This window comes from Empidonax traillii, unplaced genomic scaffold (assembly GCF_003031625.1).
Source record: "Empidonax traillii isolate 1590-97213 ecotype Southwest subspecies unplaced genomic scaffold, ASM303162v1 scaffold60:size2069287, whole genome shotgun sequence".
In the NCBI taxonomy this organism is placed as follows: Eukaryota; Metazoa; Chordata; class Aves; order Passeriformes; family Tyrannidae; genus Empidonax; species Empidonax traillii.
The window spans coordinates 756,014-765,255 of NW_020955253.1; the positions used below are offsets into that span (position 1 = coordinate 756,014).

At 42.2% G+C, this 9,242-nt stretch overlaps 1 long non-coding RNA gene across 1 annotated transcript; it reads right to left on the reverse strand.

Moving 5' to 3' along the window:
• Positions 1–2,952: 2,952 nt before the first annotated feature.
• Positions 2,953–8,824, reverse strand: LOC114055587. Its single transcript, XR_003570769.1, has 3 exons — positions 8,787–8,824; positions 6,217–6,313; positions 2,953–2,967 (listed from the first exon to the last, which is right to left on the reverse strand). It is a non-coding gene; the product is annotated as an uncharacterized LOC114055587 (long non-coding RNA).
• Between the last annotated feature and the right edge of the window lie 418 nt (positions 8,825–9,242).

Sequence of the window (9,242 nt, forward strand, 5' to 3'; positions counted from 1 at the left end):
AGCCACATCTGTGAGGCAATGTCCCTGAACAGCGGGATCTGATGGATGAGTCACAGCGAAGGCCTGCTGGTTTCCTCATTAGCCCTGCCTACTCTCAGGACTGATCTCTCTCATAGGTAATTTTAAGCAGCCATCCTGCTGCTCTCCTGCCTCTTCCCTTTGCCTCGGCTTGTCAGGATTAGACAGTTTAACCAGTGACCCCAGTTGTCATCAATCTCAATATTGAACGCACCGAGATAATACAGGCAATTCTCTGCTCTGTGAAGACAGGCATTTATGAAGTATTTGTGAAGCCATTTTAACTAAAGAAGACAGACAGCTCTATTTCATGCCTAATATTGCCTGACAGGTGTGGACACACCCTGGGATAACTCTCTTGTCATCCTGACTAGAAGGTCAAGAGTCTACATTTGACAGAGAGAATTGCCTTTGGCACTCTGACACAAAACTGAAAACACAGCAGCATGCAGAAAAAAAACCAAAAACCAGAAAACACAACAAACCCCTCTGTAAACCAGATGTGCCAGATTTAAGACTTCTCAGAGCTTAATTCCTTTTAAATTTTGTAGCTCCTCTTTGAAGATTATCCATGGACTCAACACCAGGCTAAACCAGAAAGTTTAGCTTTTGTTCTTCTATTAGCCATTATCAGCTTACTGTTTTAAACATCTCAGGCATGGTGGGCAGTGGCTCTCTCTCCACTACGCTCCTCTTTTCTCCTTTCCTCCCCATCCAGCAACACCCATCTCCTCCTCTCTCCTCTACTCTCCTTCCTTCTTTTTCATGCTTTCCCTAGGGATCTGTATGGAATACCACCCTGTGCTTCCCTGGCATGCCCAGAATGTATCAGAATTCCACTGTGGAAGAAGAGAGCAGGAGCTGGCTTCTATCACAGCAGCAGCACTGCTCTGACACCTTCGTGGCTTTGGGAGGAGATCTCAATCCCACCAGGTTAAGGACGGTGGGCTCCAACAGAAAGTTCACCAAGAGCTCAAGAGCTCAGTAGTGGGGCTGTAAGACATATCAGGAAATAGTCTAAGCTCTTGGGCAGTGCACATTTCAGCAGCTAAATCTGAGCCCACTCCATTGGCATGTGTCAGACCCAGGAGGAAATGTAATTTCCTGCTGAGGTAGTAAAAATGATTCTTATATACAAATTTTTCTTGATTTTAATGCAAATGAGGTTTTATATTTGTTAATAAAAAGTAGACACATCATTGCTTCAGATTTGTGCAGAGGAGAGTTACATGTTAATAGCCAAGAATCAGACAATTTCTTTGCAAGGAAGAAGTGGGAATGAGTAGTCTTTACCATGGGGTTTATGAGAAGAGCTTTGCCAGTGTATGCAGTAGATTTAGAAAAAAACTACTTGGGCTTTTCCTTCTCTTTTCCATAGCAAATGCTGCAAGTTACAGAACCCAACAGCCAGCTTTTGTACTACTGCTTCCACACTGAAAGGGCACATTCAGAGATGCTGCAGCGATCAACCATGGCCAGCCCATACTTGTGGCTCCTTTTTGAGGCCAACCTACTGCTGCTTTCAAAGGCTGAATGGTTTCCAGGAGGTTCACACCAACCCAGGCAGTGTAAGGGGGAAAGAGGGAGGAAACCTCAGTGTTTCCTTGCTTTCATTTAAGTTCATGCTGCCTTGTCATACAAAACACTTGAGGTGGTGTAACTGGAAAGACCCCTGTGGAGAACAGAGCTGGAGGTAACCCTGCTTTGACTGGCTTGTGGCTGTGGAAATCCAGCTTCAGCAGGTGCCACTGGATGGTGCTGTATGGAAGGTTGCTGGAGCAGTTGGGTTCGCTGCTGATCTGAGGTTCAACAGCTTCTGTTTTCAAACTCGTGATCTTTCCTTTAGACATGCAGAGCAATGTGCATGGAGTCTGTGGGCATCTGCAGGGCTCTCTGGCAGTAAGTCCTGTGTCTCGCCCCACATTCCTAGCTGTGGGCAGCCTTGAAGGAATCCTGAAAGCACAGAAGAGTATTGCTGGCAGCAGAGCACAAACAGGCACACCCAGCACTCACTGAAAACCAAGGATGGAAGAAGTTTGTTTGACAATGACCTGGCAGACCCACTGTTCCACCAAGGCTGCTTAACGTAGTCCTTGCAGTTTGCTCTCCATTCCAATAACTTCCTCTTCTCCAGGGACAAAGAATAAGAACTGATGGAAAGAGGTGTCACATAGGCCAGGGTAAAGAGGGAATGGCTGGATCACCCCTCTTCTTGGGGCTCAAAGCCCCAAGCAAGACATCTCCAGGCTCCAAAGTAGGCAGCAGTACTTCACAGCTGGGGGTCCTCACACATCCTTATCCTCAGGGTCCCTTGCCCGGTCCACTTTGCATGGCCTGTCAGGATTTTATTTCACACTGTTTAACTATTACAGCCTCCAGCATTCAGTTTTTCCCATAGTACTGCATTATTTTTTCAACAGATCTGGTCCTTTACTCACCATCTAAGATTTGTGAACATTTTACTACTCTTACTCTACAAAAACGTCCCTCTTTGTTCTGAGGTGAGATTATTTGCACTGGATCCCTGTGCAGTTCTGAGAGAGAGATGTAGATTTCTGCCTGGGAGCACAGCAGATTCCCTCCAGGTTCAACTGGCAACATGCCTATCAGTCGAGGAGTGGCAGTACTTTATACGATGGGCACTCTCCACCTTGTGTCCACCTATGAGTTGTACTGTGGCCATGGCTGTGTGTCTCGGCAGCACAGGTGTGTTCCTGATGTGTGTGAAGCATTGCTAAGGACAGGCAGGACAGAGTCTCTTGCCCACAGGCGATCTTGATGGCAAGAGAGATATGTAAGTTAAGTCCTGCAGAGCTGGTCCTTAGTGGCACCTGGTTCACCCCTTCATCAGTCAGCCCTTCTCAACAGCACTCCAGGCCGTAGCTGTTGCATTCAGACCCCATCATGGCTTAGGTTGAGAAGGAGCTGGGGTTCATCCCTGCAAGGGGTCTGGGAAAGCAAGATTTATGTAAGTTTTGAGGGCTTTTCTTTCTAGAAATAGCTATACAAAATCAATCACTGGAGTGCATATACCCTTAGGAGACTTCATAACAGCAACATCCCTGCAATGTTCCCCCTCCTTCTAACAACAGTGGAAACTGTGGCTCCAGGACACAGCAAGCACAGGACATAGCTCACCACGCAGGACCTGTTTGCCACATGACCAGATCGTGTTCTTGGTGCTATCTGCCTTTCCAAGACAAGGGTAATGAAAGTACACAGCTGATTTTGAGATACCATGTGGTCACTAAAATGCAATTTCATTATTTTTTGAATTATCAGTAGCTTAGGTGAGGGCCAGTACAACACCAGAGCAGCCGCACAGGGCGGGGAGGGCGTGTCTTGGCTCTGCCAGCTGCAGGTTGGCATGACTTCCAACACCAACCCCAAGTGCATTGATGTTATTGCGAGAAAGACAGTCTACAAACAAGAAAAGAAAAATTTAACCAAGGATTTACCAAGTGTCATTAATTCATTGACAAAATTGTTTCTCTGAGGCTTAGTGGAGTCCAACTGGAAAAGCCCATCCTTTTGTAAATCACCATACTTAATAACCTGCAGCCTGGGCCATGGCTACCCTGGGAACACATGCTTGGAGAGCACCTGGCAGCTTGCTCCTGAGCAGGCAGGAACGCAGTCTTCCTTACAGCCTGTGGGTACAGGGTAGGAGAAACTCCAGGAGATCCCAGTCCTGGTTTGCATCAGTTTTACAACTTAAGAAGGCAGGTTACTTGCAGTAAAGCAATGCAGCAGAGTTCAAATAGACAGCGTTTTTAGATCTCTCGTGGATAAATTAATAAAACATCAAATTAATTTAGCTAGAAATAGGGCAGCAATCACAAGCTAAAGTTTACCACAATGATTTGCAGTACAGTAACAAACAGGAAGCTTAATCATAGCTGTACATCTCTATTTCCCCACAAAAAATGCTATGCCCTCTTCTCATCATAGATAGTTCATAACTGATTGTGCTTGTAAGTAATGATGGTTTTCCTCTAATAATGAAATCTCTGTTAAATCCCACATGCTCTACTCAGCAGTGCACATTTCATCCCATGGGGTAACCCTGGCACAAAGAACATTGTGCCAGATTCCCCCAGGTGCAAATGGGCACAGCTCCTTTCCAGTCAGTGGAGTAACCAGCCTGATGTTGCTTACGTGATGTTTGCTGACTGCAAAGAGCTCAGCCTCTTAGGGATGTGTGACTGACTCGGGAATCAGAAAAACTTTTCTGTTAAAATTAGTTGGTGTACTCAGTAGCATCTGGCTGAGGGGGATAAGAGCATTCCTTTCTCACTACATAAAAACCTTCTTCACTGAATGCATTAATCATTCTTATCAGCATCCCTTTTGTTCCTGGGCTACAAGGCTATTTGAACTAAAAGCTTCTCAAGTCCAAATCCATTCCAAGTGATGAGTATCTTCAAGGTCATAAATTAATGCAAGCAATTGCTACACTTATCTACATGAAAGTCTTCAGTGGAGGAAAAGTGACCCCGAGAGAGAGAATAACATTTGTCTGACCTCTCTGCAACCTCCTTGGCAGATAAAGATCTTATAAACAGGCAATTTTGTAGCAGATAGAGAAAAATTAGCATTTTCCTTGTTATAAAGAGGATGATGGTTGAAAACTGGACTAAAATATCTTTGCTTTCTAGCTTGCTAACATTGGCCCACAGAGAAACCATTGTACAGAAAACCAACTAGTGACTATTCTGATATCTTCAAGTGCATTTCTAATTTCCTTTATCTGTGATTATCACATATATTTTGATATTTACTGCAGCTGTTTGCTTTGTCACTTGTGGACTATTTTGAGAGAGTAACCCATTATTGAGCACATATGCCCAAGTACCAAGCTTCCAAGATATGCTGAGGTGGGAGTCACTGATGTTAGATATGAAACAGAGGATATGTATTACTATACACACATGTATGTATGTGTACATGTGTGCTTATGCCAGGCTTACAGCTGGTGACTCTGGAGGGATGGGGTACTGGCTGCTGTGAGGCAGCTACATGGTTTTACTTACATTTTAGGGGTGAAACAGGCACTTGGAATGCCCCTGGCTCAGGGTGCAAGGCAGTCAACCTTACCTCTACTGCTGGCAAAAATAGGTGGCAAGAAGATTTCCATGATGGCATCACAAAATCAAACCGTGAAGAAAAATCAGGCTAAGTTCATCCCATGCTATAAAGCTAATGGAGTATCTTCAGAGAAGAAGAGAAAATTGAAATATAAGGGGTTTTATCCTCATTTAGGTATTCACTGTTTTACTGCAATTTATTTATCTCACTGGTATACATAGATATGTGTACAAACACGTGTATGCACATATAAAAGCTACATAAAGAGAACCACCTGGGTTCAATATATTTCATATAATTACTTAATAAAATAGTTTAGGAAATGGATAATTTAAATACTGGTTGGCAAAAAAAAAAAGTTATGAAAAACACAAATATTTTTACAAGTTCAAGCTTTTCCATTACCTACTTTAAAATATTAAAAGCCCCACAGTAATTGCTAAAGAGTGCAGATATGACAGAAAAGTTAAACTTCTGTATGCAAAATGGTTTACATGGAGAAAGCACGTGCATGCTCTAAAGTAAAAACACTGTTAGACTTTTAGAAAGATTAATTGAAACTTCAGCCTCAAGGTCAGCTTTGAATACCCCAATGGAATCAGATACTTCTTATCAACTCCTAAATGCAGGCAAACAAATGTCAGCTGCTTGTTTTAATTTACTTTCCAGGGATAAATATCCGACTCACAGATCTTCCCATCCCACTGGCAAGTTCAGACAATGGTAACCAGCATGCATACTTGACATAGTTTTGCATTAATACAACACATCCTATAAGCATAGCCATACAAACTTTCTTGCCTTTGCACGGTATCATGTTACCCAGCAAATCACGTAGAGATCTGGCAAGGAAATTTGACATAATTTTCTTGAAAAAATTCTAGAATAAAATATTTCCATTCTTTTCAGGTGAGGGAATTTATATTGTCTTGAATAAATCTTTGGGCTGTTTTAAAGTTCTATTTAAATACATAAATACCTGGGTTTACTTATCCAACACTTGCCATCTCTTTGGCAGAAAAATTGCAACACTGAGACATGTAATGAGTTTTATGCTTCTAAAATCTCGTTAATTCCTATTAGTACTTGCAATATATATTCCTTACTCACCTCCCCCCAAATTAAAACTGTTTCTATAAGGTTCACAAAGGCTGCTGTCCCCACGTCTAGTCCTGCTGCTCCGCCCAGCCACAGTGCCCACCAGTTTCTGCAGGATAAACAAAGACAAGTCTCAGAGCTGGGTAAGGATTGGAAACTCTGAGTCCTACCCCATACCTAGGTATTTCCACAGCAAGAGGGTGCATATGCACGTTCCCGTGTGGGGCAATGCCAAGAAGTATTCCTGCCTAGTCCAAGGCTAAGGGAATTATCTCAGAGCAGGCTTTAATCATGGAAATCCATGGGCACAATCTCATAGGAGGTCCCAACACAATCTGCTGTAGAAACAAACTAAGGATTTCCCCAGGAGCGCTTTGTCCTGAGCAACCAGAAAGCTAAGGCATGGCTGGCATCCCAGGTCCCAAGGACATGTCAGCCATAGAGTTCTGGGGTCCAGGGCAGGCAGCAGACCAGTTAGTTCCCAGACTAATTGCAGAAGTTAGAGTTCATTCTAGAGGAAACTTGCAGAACTTTTTGAGAAAAAAATTTATCACGAAACACAATAACATAAGGAGATCAAACAGAAGGTCATAGTGACTCCTGGAAGCCAGTACCTATTTGCACAGGCAAATGAGCAAGCAGGAAGGTCACTGTCTGAGTAAGAATCACAGAATATGCCGAGTTGGAAGGGACCTCCAAGGATCATTGAGTCTAACCCTTAGCCCTGCATGGCCTTAAATTTAGCAGGATTAACAGGTCCTAGGTAGCATTGAACACAGCCATGAGGTTTGTTCATCCCTAGGCTTTACTCTAGCAGAAACCTCAAAGCAGATGAAACTATTTTCCCTTTTATCTAATTTATCATACTGCAGTACCCAGAACCATCCTGCAGAGAGCCCTAAAGAACCTATTCTCCAAAATTATCTTACACATTGCATAAACTTATTTTCTGAACCGTCTTTAAGCACTATGAATAATTGGGATATACACTTTTTTATCGACAACACAACTCCCTTTACAGCTACTCAACCACCACGTTCCTTGTGAAGTAAGAAGTGTTACAATCAGGAACTATTTTACAACCCAGTGTGTTGAGGCAATGGGACAAACCTACAAGGTGAGTAGGAGCTGCCTCAGTAGCCCATCGAGCCAAATGTCTGGTCAGGGCACTCCTGACACACTGAAAGCTGAGAGATGCAAAGCACTCTCCAAAGTCACTGTGAATCTGAGAAAGCTTAAAACACTTAGTTGCAAGTCCTGCAATAGATCTCAATCCCCCACTTTGGATAACCCCATAACATGCCTCATCCTTGAAATAAAGCAGAGATTGCTACTCAGCCCTACTTCCCTACTGGGAAGGTCATTTGGGGTAAGATACCCAAGTTCACCATTGCTGCCCTGAGCCTGACTTCTTCACTGAAATGACATGCAGGAGCTCATTGTTTTTAGAAGATGAAGCAGCAGAGGAAGTTTAAGTAATAAGGTGCTTTTTATATGTTTTTTTCCTTCTTCCTACTCTACGTACAGTAACCTCAAACCTGAAGGAGGGTCCTAACTGAAGTGTTCTTACCCAGGAATTGCCAATCCCCCAGGTGAAGGTAGAGAAAATATGAAGTAAAACAACTAGTTAATTAGGACATGATAAAAGGAAGCTGGTAGAACCTCCAAAGCCCCTGTGTAAATCAACAATGTGAGGATACTTCATGCAAGACCCTAAAAATGAATCTGAAATGAGTATCTTTTAATCCTTCACTTTTCCTTAACTTCTTCTAGTTTAGCGGTTGGAAGCCAAACTATGTTATTCTTCTATGAAGAAGGAACAGAGTACTTTCTTTACTCCAGATCTTGCTGTTGGCCAGATCAGAGACGAGGGGAAACGTCCCATCTCAGTGCATGAGAGGGGAAGCACATGTTCTTCCCCTCTCACAGGCCAAGTAGCATAAAAAGGGGCTAAGTCTCCAGCTCAGTAGCAGTCTGGACATGTTGATCTCAATCTTTTTTTCCCTGAGAGCTATTTTTAAACTAGTCTCTAAGTAGCTTCTCTTTTCTTTGATACTTAATTAGTTCCAATTAAAACAGACTACATTTAAGTAGTATACATTGAAGTTTGATGAGCAACATTCAAAATACAGTAAATAATAAAAAAGAATTGCATTTACACTGAAATATATGTGCCCTTTTTATCTCCTTAAGATTTCCAAAGGGATTTGGGTTATGAATCACAAACGTTCCCCTCAGCACTAGGGTTTTATGAGTCAGAAAGATAGTCATCATTAATCACTTCTCTAGCATTTTTAACAAGGTGGTTCCTGCTTGTTGCATGTTTTCATTCACATCACTCATTTACATAGCATAAAAGGTGTGCCTAGCACTTTAGAGACAACTAAGACAAAAATCTTTGCTTTGTAGTGTTTATGGCTGTTGTAAGATCACACAGAACAAGAAAAGATTCCCTTTGTGAATGAAAAAAAAAAAATTGTAACCATAACTATGGCAAAGTATTTTTTTTTCATGCCGTGAGATACATTTGCATTTCTGTATTTCCATATCATTGTTATATGGTTCCTACCTTTACTACTCACCATTTTAAGCAGACAGATATTTACACACTTCACTTAAGACTTCAATACTATCGTAACCATGACAGTGTTTTGTGCTCTCCCCCCTCTCAAAGGAATACAAATCACTGTTTCAGTGTTAGGCTGTTTCGAGGGTGGGGGAAGGCAGTTCTCCACTGAACACTTAAACTACTTGCATCAGCATGTCTTTTAAGAAGCAGTAACGGAGATGCCAAAGTTGCTGTAACCTGACTGGCTACTTAAAAGAAAAAAAATATCTGGAAATGAAATACATTTTCCACTCTTAAAAAAAAAAAAAAAAGAGAGATAAGATACCTATTTCATGACTGCCACTTAGTTCAGTATATTTAAGCAAAGAATAAGGAAGGTTTCATTTGTTTTTCCTAGCAGAGTTTATCAGTCATCTTCTTATCCTCCTCTATACACTGAAAAAGACCATCATAACATAACTACCTCTGC